This window comes from Euprymna scolopes, chromosome 15 (genome assembly GCF_053919585.1).
Source record: "Euprymna scolopes isolate OS-2025 chromosome 15, ASM5391958v1, whole genome shotgun sequence".
NCBI lineage: Eukaryota > Metazoa > Mollusca > Cephalopoda > Sepiida > Sepiolidae > Euprymna > Euprymna scolopes.
Genome location: NC_136496.1, coordinates 33,599,936 through 33,627,232, shown reverse-complemented (window position 1 = coordinate 33,627,232; position 27,297 = coordinate 33,599,936). Strand labels below are relative to the sequence as shown.

General features: G+C 34.7%; 1 protein-coding gene and 1 pseudogene across 2 annotated transcripts in view; both read right to left on the bottom strand.

The window, feature by feature from the left end:
- The window catches only part of LOC145293768 (universal stress protein in QAH/OAS sulfhydrylase 3'region-like), a 340,470-nt gene that overhangs the window by 304,079 nt on the left and 9,094 nt on the right, over positions 1–27,297 (bottom strand). The window lies entirely within an intron of this gene.
- On the bottom strand, positions 3,925–4,051 carry LOC145294405 (U2 spliceosomal RNA; annotated as a pseudogene).

Below are 27,297 nucleotides of genomic sequence, written 5' to 3'. Positions count from 1 at the left end.
TCCCCAGATTAAAAGAAAAAATACCCCCAAAAATCAAAGAATTATTCAACGAAATTTCAGCATTTGATAATCAATATATAGATGTTTATATATAGGATTATTCTTATTTAAAAAAAGTAATTTTTCAAAATACGGACCACGTTATTTGTTTTTATAGGGGATTCAAGTTAAATCTAATTTTTACTCTCTATTTTATTTATAAAATATTTAGTTGAAACTGCAGAATAGTTACAAAACGCTCTCCATTCTCAAGTTAAGAATGTGGTCCTAAGTAATATCGTTGTTATTTCAGCAATATCTCTATTACCAAAAGCCAAAAGAAATATTTTTCAAGTCACAGAACCTACTTTATTCCTCGTATAGTCGAAACTCAGTGAACAAAACTGCAAATAGCTTACACACTGGAATGAAAAAAATAAAAACTGATTTACTGATCGGTTAACAAATGGCTCTGTGTGTAACACGTCATAGATTTGTTTATTTACACTGCACCTGCTGGCTATAGTCTTACCTTATTTTTAGATTATTTCGTATTTTGCTTAATGTATCCCTAGTTATGAATTCATAGGTAAAATACATTTGACAACTGCTCTATTTTAATCAGAGAAAAGGTTGAACTGCTGAAAGAACTGTAAAGTATCGAAAAATATCTGATGGTCTAAATGCGTAGTAGGCGCGTTATTTATTGCTACCTTACTCCAGTAAGTACAGATAAAGTTGACTAGTATGAATTCGGGCGAAGGATATTTTAGTACATGTCAGGATAACCGGCCGGCAAACGGAAATAGACCTAACTTCAGGTGGCGTGATTTAAGCGATGGTTCAAAAGGTTAGGTCTCCTGATAAAATGCGCTAGAAATTCAGGTGTTGAAAAATATGACATAGAGATGATGTTACGAGTTCGGGGGACAGAACAAAGTTTTCAAGTAGTCCATCGTTAGGAGCGGTACAGACGAGATGTGCCCGACAGTATAAAAATCTAAGTGAATGTTGTCTAAAAACTCTACCAGTGCGTCACAGTCATTAAGACAAAGTTAGAAAAACAAGTTAAAAATAGTTAATTTATTAATTACATATTGGTCTCTCCTTCAAATAAATTCAGCTTCTCTCTTTAAATAAAATCTATGCAAGCCACGAGTCTCCATTGTGTTTCGATGCACGAGTAGTTTTGCTCGTCTAGCTAAGCAGATGAAGCCAGAGGTCAGTAATCACGAGGAGAAAAAAGCGACGATCTGAGAATGAACCTTGGCAACCGCGCACGTATGTATAAAGAAGACTTTATTTGATTTATCTGGTTATTTGATCGCTCACCGTACAAAAGTACGCATTTGTTGGAACATGTTTAGCGTTTAAAATGTTTACAGAATTATACATTGTAGGTTGGGGGGGGTGTTGATACATTACTATTAAATCGGGTGTTTCTGGAAAGCTCTGAAACCAAGGCCACCTGTATATAACAAGATTTCGATGTTGTGTTCTGTTAGAGGTAATTTTATCCTGAGTTGTTGGCATTCTGTCCTAAATGTTAGATAGTTGTTCATAAGTCGCGCCATTACAATAATTTTATTTTGTTCAATTTTGGTGGTCTGACGAAAGTAAGATTAATAAAATACGGACGTCACTAGTTTTCGTCGTAGAAAATCGGACATATCTGATTTTTGTTTAAAAGTAAATATCCGATTACTATTAGATGAGAACCCTCTCAGCGTTAGACAAAGAAGGTTGTCACTAGGTCTGACAAGACCGGCCAACCATCAAAAATGTCCTTATGTATCCCTAGTCGCAACACACACACACACACACACACACACACACACACACACACACACACACACACACACACACACACACACACACTCGCACGCGCGAACACAACTGTGTTCTCCACTACTTGTTTTGTGTATCTTATGTCGTAGATTGAATAAATATCTGAAAGATGTTTCGATGAAAGTAGATAGTGCTTCATCGCCTGTTTCGTCGTATTCAATATCATATCTGTTCCACATTAAACCCAGGCTTGTTTGATCGGCAGCAAATCTACCGCATACAAAACAGTATGTTTAGGAACCAAATATGATATTACTAAATGAAATAGTTGTATTTTTATATTAAATGCCGGTAAAAATCATATTTGAGGAAATCAATACTGAACGGACTCATGACCATGCACTACCCCCGTGTTACTAGTGAACTAAATGTAATGCCCCACCAACAACAATACTAAGACTACCTAGAAGTGCTAGATAGAAAATGAATAATAATAAATAGGTATAAAAACCGACTGATATATAAGATTCTACAGACCAATAATGCCATTACAATTAGTCGTTGACTTTCTGGATGGCCTGTTTAGTTACACACACACACACACACACACACACACACACACACACACACACACACACACACACACATATATATATCTGCGCCGAGTCGTAGAAATTTCCAGGTTGGTATCTGGGGGCGCATTAATTCACTGGGAGAAATGCCCCCCAATCTTCGTTAAGACGTATCTTGGAGAAGGAAATTGATGTAAATATCTGCGGCTTATTGTATACTTTGCCCCGTGGCAGTCGGCTGCGCCGACAAAGGTTAGCAGTAATACCAAAAAGTGTGGTTGGTTCTACACAAATCCTTCTCTACTATAAGCAAATCATCTGTGTGGATTTCCGAGCAACTTAGTTGTTGTGGGGGAAGCTCATATGTCGAAAATTGACGAAAGAGTCCATTATATATATATATATATATATATATATATATATATATATATATATATATATATATATATATATATATATATATATATATATATATTCACTTGCCTTCCACGAGGGCAGAATTAGACACCAAGGTCGGTTTTTAATCTGAGGGAAGAAGCAAAAATAAAAATTGTCTCAGTCATGAAGGATTTCTCCTCCACTAACCGAGAACGAAAAATTGAAGTCTATTATCTGAACAGATTGAAGACCATATGTAATTTTCTGTAGGACAGGGGTGACAAAAGGTGACTCGTCTAAGATAATGATTCTTACCAGATTTCACCATCTTAGGTAAATTACGTTAAAATTAGAGGACATGCCAAACAGACGAACGTACGTCTGTCGTGTTTTTATAGATTGCAGCAGAAGATTTGACTCACTACATGCACGGGCGACGACCAGAGAAGCGTGAAATCTGATTTTCTTGCGCAGATCTTATCCTTTCACAATATGTAGCTCTAGCTTAGGCGTCCTTTTAACCTTCACATTGCAAAAAAACAAAAAAAACAACAAAAAAAAAACAAAAACAAAAAAACAAACAAACAAACAAAAAACAAAAACAAAACAAAAAACAAACAAACAAAAAAAACTGTTGCTGCAGATTCATACATTTATGTGTTATTTCGCACAAATTCTTATGAATGCTTAATTTGTATCGTACGTTGCATCATTTCTGGTGATGAATGCCTTTGTGGCCTATGCCAAGTTGTAGCACAGTGAAATGTTCACGTCCTTCTAAACTCTCGGACGGAACTCTCGTTCTGATAACGCCGGAACAAAACTAACAAATCCCTCATTCAACTGCAGCTCAAACAAATCTCATACTAAGCTTTTTCTATCTCACACTACATTCCTACCTTGAATCCTGAAAATAAGAAATAACAAGGCCGATAGCCATTAGTCGCGTGCTCTCGTGTAATGAATGAATGCTTGAATGTAGGATTGATATGAAATTCTTAAAGATACACTAAAATGACCGAAAAATGGACTTAAATGACTTAAATAAATAAAAAGTAAATGACTTAGAATGACTTTAATGAACTTAAGGATGAATTGAATGACCTTAAGAATGACTTGAATGCTTAAAAAATAACTGGAATCCTTCAAAAACAACTTGAATGATCTGGAGAATGACTTGAATGTCTTTGAGACTGACTGGTTGTAAAGTGGGTGATCATTCTACATTAAATTAATACAGAAAAGTGATCCCCCACTTTATATCACAATAAGTACAGCGTGTAGTAAGAACAGATACTACACTTTGATCTTGGCCAAAAGGTCAAGAAAAGGGTATTTATTAGCTCCCTCACCGAGCAAATTAGGCACAAGGCCGATTTTTAAAGTGAGGAGTGAAGGGGAAATGGGGACCAACTCCCTGGGGAGTAAGGGAGCTGGATAGTGACAATTGGTATGAAGAGTTGCCCCTACATTGACCAAAGTCTTATATGTGGGGTTGCCCTCACATATGGTCTTTGCTTGTAGTATCTGCCGGACAGATACTACACTTTGATCTTGACCAAAAGGCAAAGAAAAGGATATTTATTTGCTCCCCCACGGAGTAAATTAGGCACAAGGCCGATTTTTTATGTGAGGAGTGAAGGGGAAATGGGGACCAACTCCCCGGGGAGTAGGGGATCTGAATAGTGACAATTGGTATGAAGGGTTGCCCCTACATTGACCAAGGTCTTATATGTGGGGTTGGTATTTATTTGCTCCCCTACCGAGCAAATTTGGCACAAGGCCGATTTTTAATGTGAGGAGTGAAGGGGAAATGGGGACCAACTCCCTGGGGAGTAGGTGAGCTGGATAGTGACAATTGGTATGAAGGTTTGCCCTACATTGACCAAGGTCTTATATGTGGGGTTGCCCCCACATATGGTCTTTGCTTTCCGTATCTACCGGACCAGATACTCCACTTTGATCTTGGCCAAAAGGCCAAGAAAAGCCTAAAAAGCTAAGAACAGCATCTATCAACAACAAACCTTTGATCTTAACCAAAAAGGCCAAGCACAAAAGTGTTACGGACAGACTGACCGACCGAGCGACCGACGGACCGACGGATCGACAGAATGACTTATAGAGTCGCTTGCACGTGACTAAAAATAATACTTGAAAGTCTTCGCATTCCTTTGTTAGATTTTGTTCTTTTTTTACCGAGTAACTGCTTACCACGATCCAAAAGCCACTCGAGGATTAGCATTAAAGATTTTCCGTTTGCGATAAACAAAATCTTGAGAGGATTGGAAACGACGAATGAAATTGGTAGTAATTATCTGTTTAAATCGGTTTTTATTTTTTGTTTCCCAACTCTCTATTTACAATTATGTCATGTATCCAGTAAATACTATTTTATGTATCGATTTCCGGTATTTTATCGATTTCCGGTATTTACGTCAATAGTACTCAATAGGTGAGTAGAGCCAAGTAGTAAGTTATGGAAAATATATTTATGGTAATTAAGCTACACAGAGGCATCCAACTGCAACCTAATGCGCATCATAATAGATTACTCCCACCTCATGCTTTATCCTTACATTAAATCCTCTCACTTAGTTCCACTCCCACTTAAATATCAAACTGATTGTTTTTAGTCCTAATTAAACCGGAAAACAGAGGATGCTCTTATTCTTTTGTTAGGTGAATCTTCTTTTTACTGATACTGAGTCACCGCTTATAAAGGTTAAAAGTTAATTGAGGATTAGAATCAATAAGATTATCAATCATTGTGAATAATGTTATAGAGAGCACTGTCAGGGATGTCAAGTAATCTAAACGATTATTATTATTATTATTATTATTATTATTATTATTATTATTATTATTATTATTATTATTATCGATTTTTGATTTCTAGAAAATCTGTATTAAGACCAAAGATACTTTAGGATAAAAGTCTTATGGTAGAAATATATCAGGAATATTAATGTAGAAATGGTAAAACAAACAAGAATGTTAGAACATAAACAATGGAGATAATTTTAGTGATGGCATCAGGTGATCTTAATGTCACGTGAGTTAATGACGTAACAAGACAGATTTTGAGACACGTGCAGTTTTGTTTAGAAGTTCGGACCCAGACGGGAAAAGTCGGACAAGTTAACAAAAAAGATATCGTCTCCGCATTTTGGAAGCTAAGATAGACGTGACGTTAGCATAATATGGTTAGAGTTAGGGTTAGGTTTAGGGTTAGCATAATATAGAAAACGTCTTGCAGCTCCGATGGGAAGTCAAGAATGAGGTCATATCAAATATATAATATATTATTTATTGTTGTTTGGTTTCTTTCAGAGGATATGAACTTGGAATATAATCAGAAGAGACGAAGACACAGCGAAGAGAGGTATGTTCTTTGCTTGTGCGCTACACAGTTTGGTGTTAATGAACTGTTTTATTATATGTGAAACACCCAAACATACATACAACAATAGAACATTTTAAACACTAAACGCCACACACTATATATTAAAACGTTAATGAGACATCAGTTATATAGACCCTGTTTATATACCGCCCGACGATACAACAGCAAGTCCTTGTTAAGCCGTCCTGTTAAATAATTAACTCATACTCAAATTCCACTATTACTGATCATCGTGGTGTTGTCTCAGTATCTACTTACCACTTGTTAACCTTTATCCTAGAGTAGCATCTTGGCCTTGATAAGTGGTGACCCCCAAGTAAAAAATATACTGAAGCGCTCTTACACCTTTGTCTTTTTTTTTTATCTCGTTTGTTTAAAACCATTAATTATAATCCACACACAACCCCTTAGATCTAACAGGTGTGTTTAAATATATAATACTTGATTAACTAGTTTAGGAGTGAATCCTGTACATGCAGATATATAAACATCTATAAATACCTGACTATATATAAATAGAGATAAATTTTATAATCGAAAAAATCCTGTTGCTAAATTTTGAGATGAGGACTAATATAAATAGGTTACAGAGTAGATGTTTATCAAACGACAAAATATAGAAAGTTTTGAAGTTTAAAACTGACATCGGTTCGAAAAATAAATTCCTTCCACGCAGTGGAAATGCTTAGACAGAGATAGTCAAAAGCCAATTTATGCGAGTTGTATGTCAGAATTGTTTATGCGATTCAAAGGTCACAGCCAAATCGCATAACGGACACTTTGATACTTGACTCTGGAAAGTCTGTATACAAACACCACTGTGTTATTATTTGAGAACTCTTTTGAAAGAAACTCTTTTTGAGAGCGAGTTTTTTTAGACGGTCTTCTGAAAGCCACTTAGAAGCAGCTCGAGAGTTCGCCTTGGAACTAATCAGTTCGACGTGGTCTGTGTCGAACTGGGCAGCTAGATAGCTATCCGCGGACAACAACGACGTATTACGCACCCAAAACCTGATTAATCCATTATTTAACATTCATTTTTGTGTTGTTTATTGTGACGCAATCCCGACGGGGATATTGTCATACTACTAATAAATATTATTCGAATCATTCGGTCTACTGTTCCCATCTAGAATGTCATTTTCACAACGTTTCGGTCAATATAACCTCTGACTTTCTTGAGGTGTACATTTTCGAACTCGGAAATCTTTCTGTCGAATTCGAGAATCTGCACTAAATTTTGAACAGAGCATACAAGAGTATGCTACCAAGTTGGATTAAATAATTTAATCAACCTTGATAGCATACTCTTGTTCCGTCAACCATGACCCGGTAGGTGTCCTAAGTAATTTGCAATTGTATTCTGAGTATTGCCTGCACTGAAGATTGAACCTTCAACCTTTTAAAGAGTGTCACTTACAACTGAATTTTATCCGTTATGCTAGGGATCCTTCCACACACAACTAAAGAAGGCCGGAGGTAACATCGGCCGAAATATGGTAATAATAAAACTCAAGATGAGTGTGATACAAGTGTTAGGAAATAAAAAAAGGAGAAGCATAAGAAAAAGCGGAAACAAGTTTATCAGCAAAAGAAAGCCATAGGAAGTTGTTCACCAAGGTACACAAAAGGCAGCTAAAATAGGATTGATAATCAAAGTGTTACTGGTAAAAGATCGCATATAAAGGTAGATATATTTAGAGTTAGTTTACTGTCAGTTTTTTTGGAGTGGAAATGTTATTTATGACTGTTAGGGACAGTCTTGGGTTTGCAGAATTGAGGACAGTTGCCAATTTCACATAGACCGTTACTTGGACCAGACCGAGAGAGCTTAAGAAAATCGAGATAAGCAAACATAAAATGATCAACAGAATGTAGATGGGGACCTTAGCATGTATAATATAGATGATTTCACAAACACACAGAGAGTTCAATTGATATTTGCAGAATTTGGCGAAGTTTGTTTTTTGTACTTTGTTTTATTTTTTTGAGAAGGATGTTATAGCTTGCTTGAAGCATTGTGCGTAGTGTGAAAGGAATTGTGTTTGAAGGCTATATCAATGCGGTTCGTAGGAAACAACGTTGCCACGAGTTATCATATAAAAGTATATTAATATTAGAATATCACGAGATTAGAATAAATTTTCAATAATTTTCAATTATATTACATTTATTTGCCAACATAATGCGTCGTACAAAATTGTAGGTGTTGATGTCCCTAATTTTCGAGAGTAGTATTTCTTCTTCAGAGGGGGAAATAAAAAGAAACGTTTATAAATATTTGGCGAGGTTCTAATGTGTCTGTTTTATTTATTTATTATTTATTTACATTTACAGATGTTAGTTTCGCAAATTGGCTTCCATATTAACTTCCCTGACACGAGTTGTGATGAATAGTGAGTATTGTTGGGAATTATTGTAATTATATATATATATATATATATATATATATATATATATATATATATATATATATATATATATATATGTATGTGTGTGTGTGTGTGTGTGTGTAAGATTAATTTTTGCGTATTACACTTAAAGTGTGTATTTGGAATGCTAATAACTGATGTATTAGACTCGTGTAATGTCCGGTTCGGGTGAAGCGAATAATCTAACGAATATCTTTCTGTGTTTGGATAAGTTATTATATTACAATTTTATTTGTTTATTTATTTGTTTTCTAGATCTTAATTTCTTTATTTATTCTATTTGTTGGTTGATTTATACTTGTGAACCTGTGCGCTAATGTGAGACACGACGATATGGTCAGAAGAGAAAAAGAAGGAGAAAATCAACGAAACAATGCTGTGGTCAACGTTTGTTGCCGATCGCGGTCGCACACGTGATTTGATCACATAAGAACAGTGGTCTGAATAATCCAAATAACGCAAGTAAATGTTTATGTTGACTTGTAAATGCTTCTTCTTTTTTTTCTTTTTGGCTCGTTTGTAAAATGCTTTCTAAACTTTTAACCAGGTTTTACCCGCCGACAGCCTACCTCTAAAGGTATCAGTTTCAACATTAAAAAAAACAAACAAACAAAAAAAAACAGCGTGAACATTACGCAACAACGTTTACATATGGTTAGACTGTTAGTATTATTTTCAGAATTCTTCAAAATCTTTTGTTGAATTCTAGGCATCTGAGAAATTGCCAATTGTTAAAAGTATTTGTTTTTCTTTTTCTTTAATTTTCATCCAAAGAAGGCACAGTGCCACTTTGAAGTAGGGGACCACTATCGGGGACATAAGTTGCAGGGATATTATGAAGGGAGTTGAGTAGCAAGATGTCTTTTCACATTGCACTTGAACTTCTGCATGTCAGTACAGTTGGGAAAGCAGAATCCCAGAAGGGATTTCCAAAGTCTAGCAGTTCTGGGGAAGAAATTATTGAAGTAGAAAGCTTTCTTACACCTAGGAATCTCTACTGTGGAGAAGTGGGATTTAGCTGCTTGTCGGGTTTGTCGGGATATTTACGTCGAGGGGTTACAAATGCTTGTAGTTTTTTAGATCATCTATTATTAAAGTACTTGTAGAACAGGCAGAGGGATACAACATTTCGTCGATGGGACAGAGGCTTCAGCATACATGATAGTTCAGTACCTATCAGGTTGGCGACTTTCTTTTGAACCCTGTCCAGGAGTAAGAGAGAAGTAGCAGATGCACCAGCCCAAATGTAACAACAGTACTCCATATATGGGCGAATGATGTCCTTATAGAGGTACAGGATACAGAGCAACACTCCCCACTTCAACATAAAATATTCCTCACCGTGGTAAGAGTTGTGCCATCTGGAACGCCGGTCCCTTGGAGTTCAACCTATGGGTGACAGTTTTTGGTACCAAGTTATATTAGAAGCTAACAGGGCTTTGATGAATATATAGGAGGAGTTGCCATCGGGATACGCTGTCACAGGTCGTTTATATCTCTATATGTGGCAAGCAAATATTGCATTGCACTGTGTCTTGAATTAAATGTATGTATAAACCACAGCGTTTTACTCTTTTCGACACCGGGCGAATGTATCATTTTATTATTCAGTTTTGTCAATCGGCTCTATGTACTTTAATGACACCAAACGCACGTGTGAAATATGCTGTGTTTATCAAACAAAAATATCTTGTCGTCTATAAAAACAAACTTTATTTGACAACCAACGAGTGGCGGGCGGTTAAGACCGATTTGTACTGTGCATCTTTGACATCCGTAACTGTTTATCCGTTTTACCCCAAGCCATTTATTTTTAAGATGATTGCATCTATTGTTCCTTGGTTCAGCATTTGACGTCTCGTCTTTGTCACCGGTCAGAATATGGGTTGCTTTCTCCCATTTACTCTTTTTCGGGACCTGGCATCGTCCGGATGCGTTGTTACATCAATTTCTTTCTTGTTTATTCTAGCCTATCGCCAGTCCCAAAGACCTGTCGGATACAGGATGGCAAATTAATGAAAGGATGATACAGGATGGCAAATTAATGAAAGGATGATACAGGATGGCAAATTAATGAAAGGACAATGGCGATGTTGTTTGTGTGGTATTCATTTGTATGTTTTGGGTCAAAAATGCCAAATCCTCCTCGAATTCGCATACAACCGCTGAGCGTAGCTATTCTCGGTTATAGGAGGGTTAAACACTGCAATCATGCAGTTTACCGAATAGCTCCGACTATCGAAGGATGACTTCATACAGAACACACAATTCTGAGGCCCGATCTTTATGAGCTCTATAGAGCAACGTTTGTAGAGACAGAGCTAATCGCTAACTGGTGAATATCTGGAAGAAGTCAACACCAGGATCGATCCTACTCTGGTCATATCTGCATCTGAATGTTGTAGGTACACACGTGCCATGCTCGGAATTGTAAGTAAATGAATTTGAAACGTTGCTTTTCTGCCGTTCATTTGTGTGTCATAGGCTAAACATTCCCGTACTTTACATGCAACCGCGAAGCCTTGCTGCTGAATATGTCTTGGATAGTAACTTGCAATCCTACATGTTGACGAATAGCTGCGAGGAACGATGAAAACTTCTGGCAAACGAGACAATCCAGAGGCACGATGTTCGTAAACCCTATGCAGAGACACGCTCAAGAAGAAGAAGAAGAAAAAAGAAGAAAAAAAAGAAGAAGAAGAAGAAGAAGAAGAAGGAAAGAAGAATAAAAAGTATTTGAATTACTCAACCTTGATGAAGTTATGTAGCTTTCCGACTTTTCCACCATTTTTTACAGATCAAAGAATAGAACGGAAACGGCTTTCCTAAAAAACGTGTTAAGATTTGCATACTTAAGTCAGGTGAGATTACGCGGTTTTTAGGTAACAATATTTTTGTGAGTTAAGAATGGGTGTGGTCGGCCGAGTAGTAGTAGTAGTAGTAGTAACGGCTCTTAAAAAGATGAATGAAAGAAAAAAAAAACGCAGTTACCATGGGCAACCAATCTACATAAATACATACGTAACCTATTACTAAGAAATATGATTAATTATTAAGCTTGGCGAAAATAACGATAAATAATTATGTACGCACACACTCATACACACCCAGACATACATGCACATGCAAATAGGAATATATATATATACTAGAAAAAGTACCCGTCGTTGACTGGGTTCAAAAATAGCCTACAGAAAATGGACTCTGATTTATGAAAGTATGATAGGTTATGAAAAGGAAGGGTTGTAAAGAGATAGCTTCGAATTTGGGTTATCAAAACCAAAGCAAAATATGATGAAAGTAAAAATAAAATAGATAAACCCCGTAATTTATTATACCATACCTGTTCACACTGAAACACTTATCACAATATTCTGTGGATCTATATTAAAACACCTTGTTAAACTTTGTGATATATTTCCATTCTATGGAGGTGAGGCGCAAAAGAACACCCAATAATTTTATTATACCATATTTCTTCAAACTGAAACATAATTTCAAAGTATACTTACGCAGATAGATATGAAAAGTCTTTATTAAAGTTTGTGCCTGTTTCCATTCTATGGAGGCCAGGCGCGAACGCAGACCCCACAATTTTATTATACAATCCCTATTTAAGTTAAAACATACTTATCAAAGTATTCTTATGCACATCTATATCAAAAACACTTGTAAACATTTTTTTTAATTTTTAATTTTTTTATTTCCATACTTTGTGGACCAGGCGCGAACGCAGACCTCACAATTTTAACGAACCACCGTTCTGCCAGATCAAACATACCCATTCCTGTGTCTCGATACATCTTCTATTATTATATGTAATCAGTTTTTTAAAATAGTCAACCATATAGGAGCCTATTCGTGACCAGACACACACACACACACACACACACATTCAGATTTATATATATATATATATATATATATATATATATATATATATATATATATATATATATATATATATATGATTGTTGAGCTGGATTAAATCCGACGATATGAAATAAAATGGATATATATATATATATATATATATATATATATATATATATATATATATATATAAACGGGAGGAAGCGACCCAGATTCTAACCGGTAACATATTCCGCTACTAAGAATATAACTGCATTATATTATATGCCTACTAGCAGAACTTCCACCGATGTCCCCCTTCATCTCTTGTGTATTGCTGCTGTACAGCATATGCCTCCGTTCAGTCTCGAAAGACAAAGGATACCCATTGTAAGGGCAGCTGCACGTGTAATTCTGTGGCAAGGGTTGCGCAATCTCCAACCACACCTCTCCTGAATCGGCACTACTTGAGACCAGTAGCAAGGAGAAGTCCAGGACGACTAGAAACAATGCTGAGATAAGCAGAGAGCACATGCAGCACTTGAAAGTTCCAAATGGTCACCCATCTGGTACTGGCCAAGCTCATCGTTGCTTAACTTCGGTGATCTAACGAGAACCGATGTGTCAAACGTGATTATGCCGTGATTATATACGGCATAATTCTGTTGGCACACTGGTTCCCGCTGGATCATCGAAGTTAACCAACGTTGAACCTGGTCAGTATGGGCGACCATTTCGGACATCCAGGTGCTGTATGTGCTCTCCGCTTATCTCGGCATTGTTTCTGGTCCTCTTGGATTCCTCCTTGCCACTGCAGTGTCGATACAGAGGGCATCCGTTGTCTTTTGAAAATGAACGGAGGCATCGATATTGCTGCCCTGTATAAAAATATATATCCCAAAACACTTTTAGGATTTTGTGGCATATTTTCCATACTCATATGGAAGTTGTAAGCGAACACGGACTATAGTATTGTGCCATCTTTGGATATTACACATCACTCTGAGCTATAAGGAATGTATGGTTTTAACTTTTGTACGATGTGAAATTGCCTTAGCGTATTATCATACATATATTTATGTACGCACGTGCACACTGCTAGGACGATACAAAAGTATAATGCAAGGGGAGTAATTGTTTACTTCTTTGGGCCTCCCTTTGTCCATGTAATTATGCGAGAAAGAGACTTGTAGAAATTTCGCCGTGCAGCGATTTTTCATCAAAGAAAAATGTCAGTGAAACGTTACATAAAAAGGGAACATTCGAAAGATACAAGGCAAAACAAAAGAAAAACATTGTTTGCCAAGAAGGAACTGAATTGAAAAAGTAAATGAAATAGTGTCTGATTTTATTAATTTATACTGAACTATGTTGTGCCTATTTAGTGCACAGGTGAGTTAACTGTAAATAAGGCGTTTTATTACTTTCTGAATATTCAGTAGTAGAAATGTTAATAAACTTATATTTGGTATGTGTTATTTTTTTTGTCCAAAAAAATATTATGTTTTTTTTTTTGCGCTATCCAGAACAATATCAGCATCATTAAAACATGTTTGTTGATTCAATATATTTCTTATTCCGTGGAATTTCCACAGGCCCTGCTAGTATATAATAATTACGAATAGTGCAATTAAGATTTTGATTTAAGATTGTTCATTTCAACAATTTTAAATGAGAAATCAATCATGCATAATTAGAAATCTCTATCTGTTTTATTCAGTTTGTTCGAGTTTCAGAAATAGATCTGGTTTAATTATTCGAGTTTCAGAAATAGATCTGGTTTAATTATTCGAAGGTAATACAGCGCGGACGGCTATATGAAAATACCGGGAAGTGAGCGAAATGACGTCACGAAGACTATAAAAAGGAGAAAGCACGTTCGAGAGGACAATCACATGAAAGACCTCAAGAAGTCACACAGAATTGATATTATTTAATTATTTGAATTCCTTTTTAGACAAGTAATTTGTATATTTATTTGTTTATTTGTGAACTGTTATCCTCATCTTCATAGTTGTTGTTTCACGACGTTTCGGCCAACTATTCCTCTGGCCTTCGTCAAGTTGTTAACCCGGATGGGATAAGAATGCTGAATCTTCAACTGTATCTTCAGACATTCGTTAAGGCATTTGTTGAAGAGTTTGGAGAGAACAGGAGCAACCTCAGCGGAGCATTTTTTTAATAGCACAACCGGGATGAGATTGGATCCACATGGTTTTTAGGTGTCTAGATTTTTTATGATACCATGTACCTGAGAAGGGGTCATTTTGAAATCGTCCAGTGTGGCGGCTGTCCGCAAAGGAAAGTCGGGCAGGGAGTGGTGTGCCGCGTCCAATGTGGAGTTTGAGGCGAATCGACTGGCAAGTAGGTTAGCCTTCTCGGTTGCCGTGCAAGCAACCTCATGATTGTTTGATAGTGGGGAGATTGTTGACTGCCCATTATTTACTACACTGTTGTAGACTTTCCAAAAAACCACAGGTTCTTAATTTCTGTGCACCGATGCGTTTTCTGGTGGTTTCAGTGTATTCTGTCTTTGCTGCCGCTATTTCTCTTCTTACAATTACTTCTAGCTTCTATATATTTCTGTCTGTTTGAACTGGACTTTGTAGGTTGAATCTGCGGTACGCATGCTGCCTTTGAGCAATGGCAGCCGCACAAGTAGAAGTAAACCATTGGGGAAAGTGGGGCTTGCTATAGAATTTCCGTGTGAGAACATGTGCTTCAATTGCAGTGGTCTCATTTGCGCACTGTTCAGCTGGAAGAGAACAGATATTTCCCCCTGAGGCATCTCTGATGAGATCCCTGATGGCTTCTCAGTCAGCCCTTTTGTAATACCTCGTTGTTTTGAACAGTAGGTCTTCAGTTTTGGGTCGAGAATTTAGGGCGATTTCTACCATTATCATAGCGTGATCAGTATTCCCGAGTGGGCTGTGGGCATTCGTTATAAAATCATCGGGAACTGTGGTCAGAAATAGATCTAGATCAGCAATAGAACTGAAGATATAGTTGAAGATTCAGCATTCCTATCCCGTCGCGGTTAACAACCTGATGAAGGACATAGAAGTAGTTGGCCAAAATGTCGCGAAGCAACAACAATGAAGATTGGGATAATAGCCTGCAAATAAAAAAAAGAAAAAAAAAGTGAGTTGAACTTCTTTTATTCTTTGTCTACTTTGCGACGGAGGCTATAACGTGTTGGGTAACGTTACAGAAGATAATTTGGCGTAATAAAGATCGCATCTTTCTTACAAAAATGCACACTAAATAAAAAACGACGTTATCACCAGGAAAGATTAATAAAAGGAGAGAGGGCACTTTAGCGAGAACGATCATGTGAGAGAAGATGATCATGTAAGAGACGTTACAATCGTAACGAGAAGTCACGCGTGGCAGGAAAATGAGAAAATACTTTCCACACACACACAAACCAAAAAACAAATACGAGTTGAAGTTCTTTTCTACTCTTTGTCTACTTTGTGACTGAGAGTAAAGTTATAAAGAGATCAGATGGCCAACGGTCCTTGAACGTTTGTGCAAGAAGAGAAGAGACGTCACGTATTGATTAAGGCGTACAAAAGAAGTCAACAAGTTATCGGACAGGCTTTATCAAAAACTGATTTTTTTGTAAGAAAACGATGCTTTTGTTAAATCACAATAACCGCGCATGAAAAGCGGCGGTGCGGATTCGACCCAACAATTCGGTCGATAGATTAATACGGGGACTTATACATTAGTTGATTGGCAGGTACATTATAAAAAAACTGAGATTAATTTATAGATGGGTTGACAGTCAGACATATAGATAGAAAAAGATAGATGATACAGGATATTAATTACACACACACACTCAACTATATATATATATATATATATATATATATATATATATATATATATATATATATATATATATATAAATGCGAGAATGAAAAGTAATATGGTTAAGTTTAATCATAAAAAAGTAAAGGACTAGTTGTTAAAACTGGAAGAGAAAAGGACAACATATTCTAGTAAAAAATATAATAAATTTATAACTTAAAATATTGCAGCATTAAATTTTTTTAAATTCAATTTATAACATTATATAATCAATTCTTAATGCTGCATATATATATATATATATATATATATATATATATATATATATATATATGGGAAAATATGTCTATTAAATTATGTTTCACATCTAATTTTTAGCAGTCATTTAATTTATGAAGATCGATGTAACTATAGAGCATATACAAAAGTCTATATTTCAAATTTCAAGATGTTGACCATCTTATCGTTTATTTCTTTAAGTACGCCGAAATGCTCAATTCTTGAGAGCACCTGTTTTTTAACACAGAATCGTTCATGTAATTACTATGTCAATTTTTGAATTTATTCCGTCCTTAACTCATCATCAGAAGAGGCACTTATTATCTTTCAAAGAAAAGAAAGAAATATGGGAATGATTACAAAATCCGAAAATTGGAAGAGAAGTTGCTAATTAGTTTTCATTTTGTTACGCCATTTCATTCATTTTCACTTGCTTCATTCCTCTTTATTCCGGAATAAGAAACAAACTTTGGAACTGTTTGTATTTTTTCCGAGCAAAATATTAAGTGTATTTGATGAGGTGTCTGGTGTTGGTACACCATCTAACGAAACACGTGTGAGACAAAATAAAATATTATGAGATTATATATATATATATATATATATATATATATATATATATATATATATATTTATTTATGAATTTAATATACAATCTCTCACATTCTGAAAATCCTATTATATGTTGCTCGTTGGGTTAAAGCACCGCTGGATGGCGTCGTCCCTTCGAGTTAAAACTCCTACTTGTGAGACATCGGCAAGGGTTATTGATTGGTTGGACGGTCGCGTCCCTTGTCGAAACGAAGTGGGTTCATTTCACAGTCGGATTTCGTCGCGGTTTGCTTTATCTGTGTTGGTTAATAGAAATTCTTGTGTGCGGGGCGTTTGCTCAGTTGGTAGAGTGCTTGCCTCGTATGCAAGAGGCTCGGGTTTCGAACCCTGAGCTCGGATGTGTCTAACTGATGAGCCCAAATGAGGGAAAAACTCGAGTCTTGGACTTCCGGTTCGTTGACTGTCATGGCTCTTGTGAGCTGCGACGTTGTTTGGCTGTGGAATTTATTATACAATCTCTCACATTCTGAAAATCCTAATATATATATATTCTTCACATCGAAGAAGACTGCAGGATCGGTCGAAAATGACGTGCTTTTGAAAAAACGTTTTCATTTTTTTTCGAAAGCTTTTTCATATTCCTAAATATAAAGATATAAACATTTATATATTTTCGTATTGATTTTTTATCAACACACACACACACACACACACACACGCACACACACACACACACATATATATATATATATATATATATATATATATATATATATGAGATTAGCAAGAATGTTCTTGCGATTTTTTACTAAATTCAGATGAACATATCTCGGCACAAACAAAAATGCATTGATCAAAATAAGCACCATTACAAAACAATTTACCAACGCAGAACAAGTTTATGCAAATGACATAAACATTTGGCGTTCTGGTGCTGAAGGCATTTTAGGTATCGCTTAGTTTTTTAAAGCATTTCGTGCGCAAAACGCCGGCGAAATATTTGAAAAAAGTGGTAGTCGGTAGGTGAGAGGTCTGGAGAGTATGGCGGATAAGGCAAAGTTTCGTAGCCCAATTCGTTCAACCTCTGCAGGATTTGTTTAGCAACATGCAGTCGAGTATTGTTGTGGAGGAGAATTGGGCTTTTCTGTTGACTAATGCTGGGTGTTATTGTCAAAGTTTCTTCTGCATTTCATCCGTTTGTTGACAGTAATTCGCCGCTGTAATGGTTTTGCTTGCATAAAAAAAAAACTGGAATGGATGAGACCGGTCTCAGACCGCGACATAGTCAGCATGACCTTCATTTGGTGCAAATCTAGCTTCATGAAGTGTCGTAGAACTTCGTCGGCGCATAACTACTGAGCTGAGAGTTAGCAACTGTCGTAAAGAACCTACTTTTCATCACAAGTCACAAGTTGGTCATGAAACGGGTCGTTCTTGTTGCGTTAAAGAAAAGAAGATGATGCTTAATAACGGCATTTCTTTTGGTTGTCGTTCAATTTGTGAGTCAACCATTTATCAAGTTTTTTTTTCTTTCCAATCTCTCTCAAGTGGTTGGAAATCGTTGTATACGTTACCTCGAATTCAGAATCAAGTTCACGAACAGTTGTACGTTGATTGACGTGGACTAAGGCTCTTAATTTATCGTTGTCAACATGCGATGGCCGACCACTATGCTCATCATCTCCATGACTATCATTGCTGCCACGAAATTCCTTAAATAACCATTGTACTATGCGTTCAGTAGTGGCTTCTGGGCCAACGCTTCTTTGATATCGCGAGCTTTTTAAGCAGCTTTTCGGTCTAACCTGAATTGAAATAAGAAAAATGTGCGAATTTGATTTTTTCTATCTTCTATTCAACGTTCTGAAATAAAAAAACACATAATTGTTATAAAACCATTGTTATTAAAACTATTAGATAGAGTGAAAAACGCTCTTTAAAATGATATATAAAGTAAAGGTATTCTAATGAAAACTTATTTGAAAATACATCATTGGAAATCAAAATTAAAAATTTCGCAAGAACTTTCTTTCTCACGTAATATATATATATATATATATATATATATATATATATATATATATATATATACACACACACACATATATATATAATACATATGAAGTATATCATATATATAGATAAACATTTATCCTTTTAATTTGTTTTTGGATAAGCAGTAATGTGTCACGCTTACGTTATAAGGAATCAGATTCACTACTGATTCCTTCCAATGTAAGCTGATTGCCTGAAGAGGTCTCTAGTTACTAAATACTAGAAGTCCGAAACATGCTCATGACTGTATAGTAGGCACCGCCAAAAATGGCCGCAAAATCAAGTTGTTGTTGTTTTTTAAAACTAAATTACATTTATTAAAATCCATTATTTCTGAGTAACTTTTTTTTTCCAGAAAGATAAAACCCTGAATTTTATCATATAGAAAACAGAATAATGTAAAACTTTTTCTACTATTTTTAATTCAATTTTAAATGTTAAATTTTCCCAAAAAGTTAACAATTGACATTTTTTGTCTTGCACAAAAAACGTACTTAAATATTTAAAAAAAAAAAGGGTTTTTGAAATAATTAATTTATTTATTTATTGTCTAACTAAGATTTAGGATGATTTTCTAAGAGAATATGCAAAAATATTATAATATAAGTACCTGAATTTCAAATAATTCCACTTATTCATATAGGTAACCAAATATTTCGCGTCGACGTAGAGTTCAGATCGACTCTGTTTACGTTTTCTTTTGATGATAAGAAAACTATGGAAGACCAAACAGGCCCAAAAAACTTATTTTTCAGTGACGAAAATTTCAATGTATTATTAAGCTGAGGCTGGCCAGTACCAGATGGGTGACCATTTGTATGAGTTTGGTTTTTAATGTGTATGTGTGTTGGGGCCAGGCTCCCCAAAATGGGGGGGCAATTTAAAGCAGAATAAAAAAAATTATTTCAGCGCGTTTGGTCCACCGTAGTCGAAAGGCGACAAACGTTTTCAAACGAGATCGAAAAAACTGATGCTATTTTTAACACAAAGGGCACAATATTTATCGAATTTTTTTTTTTTTGCATCGATTATTCAAAGCATGCCCTGTTTAATAATGGTCATGCATTATTCGGCTCGCTAAAAAAAAATTCTTAATTTATTTATCAAAAATTTTAAAATGGCTTTTTTCGTATAAATATTAAAAATTTTTTTTTTTTGTTTTGCTTAACTTAAATTAATTATTTTACTTAACATATTCACCGAATTTCACACTTCAAAACTCAAAAGCGGGATAATTAAACACAATCGAAGTTCTGATATTCAGACGTCAAAATAAGGTATGCAAACAATTTTTTTTTTTTTTTTTTAATCTATAATTCTGTCCCTTACAACAACACAATATGTTTTGTTCAGTTTCAGATGATTATTTTAAGCATATTTGTTCCCACTTCAAAACAAGGGGGGGTTTTGTAAGCAAAAAAAAATATATATATATAAATATCGTTTATGAAAAATAAGTACACTGTTATAAAGCTCATTCTTCTCCTAATAATCGCTGAAAATTTCGTATTGATCGGATAATTACTTGATTTTTGGTAGATTTTTAAAAAGACGGTCCGTCAAAAAGTACTGACCTGCCCCCCCCCCCAGTTTTGGCGGTGCCTACTGTATAGCAACCCATTACTGCTTATGTAAAAACAAATTAAAACTATACCCTGCGTGATTCCGGTATTGAGCACTCTCGTATTAACCTCGGTATACTTCACCGGTTGCCTTACCTCTGGAAAATACCCCCCCCAATATATATATATTGGGGGGGGGGTATTTTGCCCCGCAAAAGTTTACAATACACATTTGAAACTGTCAGTTTTTGTATTTCTAGCCTCCAAATGGTAATGCAACTTTTTATAAAGATAGAAAATGTATTGAAACTAAGATAGGAACAGTGGGAAAAATAAAATAAATAATAATTAAACACATGCAATAGTGTTGTGAGACCGGATCTAACCCCATAATGGACTCGTCCAGATCCTATATAATGAGCTCCTATGACTGGTACGATGGAGCGAGTTCTCAACTGATATTGTACTGATACCTGCAACTACTACTATTCTCTTTATCTTTCTCTATATCCTTGTACCTTTCCTTAATACACTTGTAAACCATCTATTACGTATTTTCGCATTTCGTTCTTGTGGACCCAACTGAGCCCCAAAACAAAGACATCGAAGTAAGTAATTGGTTAAGATATTACGTCATTCTTTATCTAATAACCGTATTGCAAGCAACCACAACATGGGAAAGAATAAACAGATTGGTCAAGAGCTAAAAAAAAAACCCCAAAAAACAAACAAAAAAACAAACAAACAAAAAAACGAATTGTAAGTCTTCATCAAAGTGGATTGGGATATAGAACAATATCCAAATAGTTGATGGTTCCATTGAATTCTGTTGGAACAATAATTCGGCACTGGAAGTCTCACAAATCAACCCTTCCTTTGACCAGATCAGGCCGTCCTCGAAAACCAACTAAACGTGCTGAAAGGTTATTTACAGGGAAGGTTATGAATTCGCATAGAATTACTCTTGGAGAGCTGCAGAAGGATTTAGAAAACAGTGAAATTATAGTTAGCAAGGGCACAATCAGTAGAACCCTTCACCTTAAAGACATCTTCTCTAGATTAGCAAGGAAAACTCCACTTCTTAAGCCAAAGCATGTTCGTGCTAGGCTTGATTTTGCAAATGAGTATGCAAGCAGGCTTCTAGAGTTTTGGCATAACGTGCTTTGGTCAGATAAGACCAAAATTGACTTGTTTGGCTCTCTAAAAACACCGAAAGTTTGGAGAAAAAAGGTACTGAATACCAGTCAAAAAACACCATTCCAACAGTAAAATTTGGAGGTGGATCCATTATGATCTGGTGTTGTTTTAGTGCAGGAGGTGTAGGAAAAGTGGAAGTAATAAAAGGAAAAATAAATGGAGCACTTTATAAGAGTATCTTGGAGAAAAATGTTAAAGAAAGTGTGAAGTTGCTCAAATTGAAATCAGACTGAACCTTTCAACAAAATAACGATCCAAAACACATTGCGAAACACAACATTGGTTTAATTCAAATAAAGTGAATGTTTTAAAGTGACCTAGTCAATCTCCCGATCTCAACCCTATAGAGAATTTATGGGGAGAATTGAAATTACGGGTCCATAGAAGAGAACTTTCAAATCTGCGAGAATTGGAGAGAATTTGTGTGGAAGAATGGAATAAAATAACACAAGACACATGCAAGAAGTTCGTAGGAGATTACTCAAAACGTCTGCATGGTGTAATCAGCAATAATGGTTATGCTACAAAATACTAGATATTATTTTGTAAATTTGTTGTAAACTTTTGCGGTGCTAATTATTGAGATTTTCTTTTTCGCGTTGTGTTAAATTATTATTTTTACTTTTTTCCCACTGGTCCTATCTTAGTTTCAATACATTTTATATGTTTATAAAAAGTTTCATTGCTATTTGGAAGCTAGAAATACAAAAGCTGACAGATTCAAATGTGTATTGTAAACTTTTGCGGGGCACTATATATATATATATATATATATATATATATATATATATATATATATATATATATATATGTGTGTGTGTGTGTGTGTGTGCGTGGTTGTGCATGTGTGTGTGTGTGTGTGTGTGGGTACATAAATCTATATCTGATGAGAATAATGGAAATAGCATTCCGACAAAGTAGAGAAATAGATATACATCTAGAGCAATAAAAAGGAACACATCGAGTTATGTGTTCATCAACGTTTCGTCTTTATTTCATCCAGAGGAAGTCTCGAAATAAAGATGAAACATTGATAAACACATAACTCGATTTGTTCCTTTTTATTCCTCTAAATATTTCTCCTTATATCGAAAATTAAAGGTGTATCCAAAATATAATAATAAAACTGTAAACATTTTTATTATTAAGGACTCGGACTGGAAAACATCTCTCGTAAAAATGATTTTGTTTAACAGGTTTAAAAACTAAAAAATTATATATATATTAAAAATTTTCAACTTTTTAAACTTAAAACAATATCTTTTAGATTATCATAAGAAAATGTACAGTAAAAAAAAATGAATTTAACATTGTTTGCCGAAAAATGGATTGTATAAAATTCTTTTTAAAAACGTATTTTTATAAACTTAAAATTGACGTCACGTATAAATTATTAATCAAATTCATTTAACAGTATTTTCTCATCAAAATTGCACGTGCCCAAATGTAAAATATTTTTTATCCTAAAATACAGCCACTTTAACACATGTTCTACGAATTCTTCGGTAATCTCTTTGAGAATTGAAACAGAAAATGACCACTCTTCGTAATCTCTTCTCTTCTCTATATAAATAAAATGAACTCATTTTTTCCCCTCCGACTTTGACGTTTATAGGACTGCACCTGTATACATTTGGTGCAGCCGTATCATACACAAACTGAATCACGACATCTGCCGTATGTTATAGGGTTATTACATATCAAGGATCTCGCTGATCACAGTTTCCTATATTCTGTCTGGTGAGAGTCCACTGTAAAAATCGGTTACATTTAATGGAAGTAGTAAAGTAAACTCTCTCTAACAAATTCATCCTACCACCGTCACTCACTTACACCGTACCAGAACATTCACAGGAGACATTTAAAACCGATCACCGGTAAGAATTTATCTAAAAACTGGACTGGACTTACACTGAAACGAACCACGCTTACTTTGCCATTGTTTAGCATAAAACATAAACACAATTTATAAAGCATTTATTATAATAAAATTAGATTCAAACAGAACACAATCCGTTATCTGGAATTGAATTCACAATTACATTACTTCGATTTCGTTATAACCCGCGTGGTTAAAGTTTAATGAAAACCTGAATTGACATTTACGTGAAACGCACCAAACTTACTTACTTACTTACTTACACAAACACAACTTCCGTTTCGCTCTTTCCTTACGTGCTTTTTTGCTTTCTTTCTTTCTTTCTTTCTTTCTTACCTTTCGTTGTCTTTTTGCTTTATGGGTGATGGTGGTGGGGGTACTTCCCTATCTTTATCTTTCCTTTCGGTCTTTCCTTCTTTCTTTCTTTTCTCTCCATTTTCTGCTCTTTCCATTGTTAAAACGAAACGAAACAACCGGATATTCCAGGTTTTACTTACACTCTATCACTCTACGACTATTACTTGTGTATCCAACTCTATTTGTGCCAGTAAAAAAAAGTAGCATTTATTGTTTTTGGTAATAATTATTAATTGCTTATTTGTTTTGTTTTTCACCCTTTTTTTAGACTAACCATTCTTTAATCTCATTATAAAATCGATTTTTCCAACTACATTTTAGGTGGGGGGGGGCATTACAACCTCCGAAGGGGGTTTGTATTACTGTACACATACATTCGAAAAAGTTGTCAAAAAAAAAAAAAATACATAACAAATAAATGTTCTCAAAGCCCAGATCAGTTACTTTTCTGCCAAACTGGATATCTTTTTCGTGTTTTTATTCAATGTAACAATATTCGGCTCGAAAACCATACAGTGTTTACCGATGTATTCGAAAATTCAGGAAGGCGTCTCAGTCACACCCTCTTTAACACCGTAAGTATAGAAAAAGGTGTTATAAATAAAAAAATATACAAAATACTATTAAAAACACGCCGATTATATTTAACAGTATTTCATTAAGTTTTTTTATTTATAACATCTTTTCCCAATTCAATGTAACATGTTTATTCAGCTCGAAAACCATACAGTGTTTACCGATGTATTGGAACATTCAAGATGGCGTCTGATTCTCTCTTTAACACGTAAGTGTGGGAAAAGATGTTATAAATTTTGTATAGTTTTTTATTTATAACACCTTCTTCCATACTTACGGTGTTAATGAGGGTGTGAGACGGAGACGCCATCTTGAAATTTCGAATACATCGGTAAACACTGTATGGTTTTCGAGCTGAATAAATATGTTACATTGAATAAAAACACGAAAAATATATCTATCCAGTTTGGCAGAAAAGTAACTTATCTTGGCTTTGATAACATTTATTTGTTATATATTTGTTTGGTTTTTTTTTTCACAACTTTTTCGAATCTATGTGTGCAGTAATACAAACATCCATTTTGTGTTTTATATAGATAAAGTACAATTGTTGAATGTTACTGTTTTGATTATATTCGTTGGGGGGGGGACAATTAAATAATTAAGAAAGATTAAAATGAAGCGAAATTTAAGTTTCCGTTACATTTTTACAACAACCGTAAAACAGTGCATACTCAGCAATGTTTTATCGTATTTTATTTATTTTTTTGCATAATTAATGATGGAAGTATTTTTCTGTTTATTTTCTTAACATCTATTAAAAAAAAAAAATAATTTGTACATTCTCTGGAAAAAAAGAATCAAACTTTTCTCTACTTTCACATGTGTTCCATTTTAACAAACTGAGCCACAGCAACGCGTGGCCGGGTACAGCTAGTAGTCAATATTGTGCGTCCTTGGTCGTTCGACGTCATGCTGTGACGTTAGCAGGTCACGTGATTTTTAATTGTTAGGTCTCCTGTTTACGAAAGCTACGGAACAGAAACACCCACAAACACAACAAAACTTTTTCATAGTAAAATATTGATTGTTAATCATTTGGTCGACTAATATACAGGGTGTCCGTTAAGTTACTTTACAGTCTTATTGTTTTATTGTATTATATTTGTATTAATAGTTAATATATTACAGGGTGTCTGTATAGTAACTTGTAAGACTGTACAGTAACTTTACGGACACCCTGTATATATATATGAATTATATAATACATATGATTAGGGCATCCATTTGTAAAGAGCTGTTAAACTCTCACGGGTGCATTGGCGCGGCTTATTTGGTAATCAAACAATCGGGAATGAGAGTTGTTTCGTAGTTATAATAAAGCAGCAGTTCGAAAATGAAAGTAAAATTGAAAAGTCTTTCTACAAACTAGAACAGAACGTCCTTATATATATATATATATATATATATATATATATATATATATATATGTGTGTGTGTGTGTGGTGTGTGTGTATATTGTATATATTATATATATATGTATATATATATTTATGTGTGTGTGGGTTGAGATAGTGTACGTATAAATATATATATGTATATGTATGTATATATATGCACACACACACACACACACACACACACACACACACACACACACACACACACACACACACACACATATATATGTACATATACGCACATATATATGTAGAGAAATAAAAAGGAACAAACCGAGATATGTGTTAATCAACGTTTCGTCTTTATAATAAAAATAAATATAGACGAAACGTTAGTGAATCCGAAATTTGGTTTGCTCCTTTTCATTTCTCTATTTCGTCGGAATACTAATCCACACACACACACACACACACACACACACACACACACACACACACACATACATATATATATATATATATATATATATATATATATATATATATATATATATATATATATATATATATATACATACATATATACGACCCAGAATCGGTAATTGTATTGGAATTGGAAATTTAGAACAGAATTGGTAATTGTATCGGAATCCCAAAATATTGGAATCGTCCCATCCTGACAATCAACCGTGTTTCTCTGCAGCTTCATTGCCCTAAATATATATATATATATATATATATATATATATATATATATATATATATATATATATATATATATATATATATGCACATACATATCATCTATTTATTCACCTTTCCATTCAAGCCGAGATATGTACTTGTCTGAGCATATATATATATATATATATATATATATATATATATAATGGACTCTCCCATCGATTTCGACGTATGAGCTTCAGCCACAACAATTAAGTTGTTCAGAAATCCACACAGCTGGTTTGTTTATAGTGTTGAAGGCTTTGTGTAGAACCATCCACACGTTTTGGTATTATTGTTAACCCTTGTCCGTGCAGACGACTGCCATGGGACAGAGTACGCAGTAAACAGCAGGTTTTTACATCAGAGTTTCCTTCTTGGGGGGGGGGTGTATCTCTCCAAGTTAATTAATGCGCCCCCAGATACCAACCTGGAAATTTTTATGAGTGGACGCATGCATATATATATATATATATATATATATATATATATATATATATATATATATATATATATATAGTTTGTATATTTCATCCGATGAAATATACAAACTT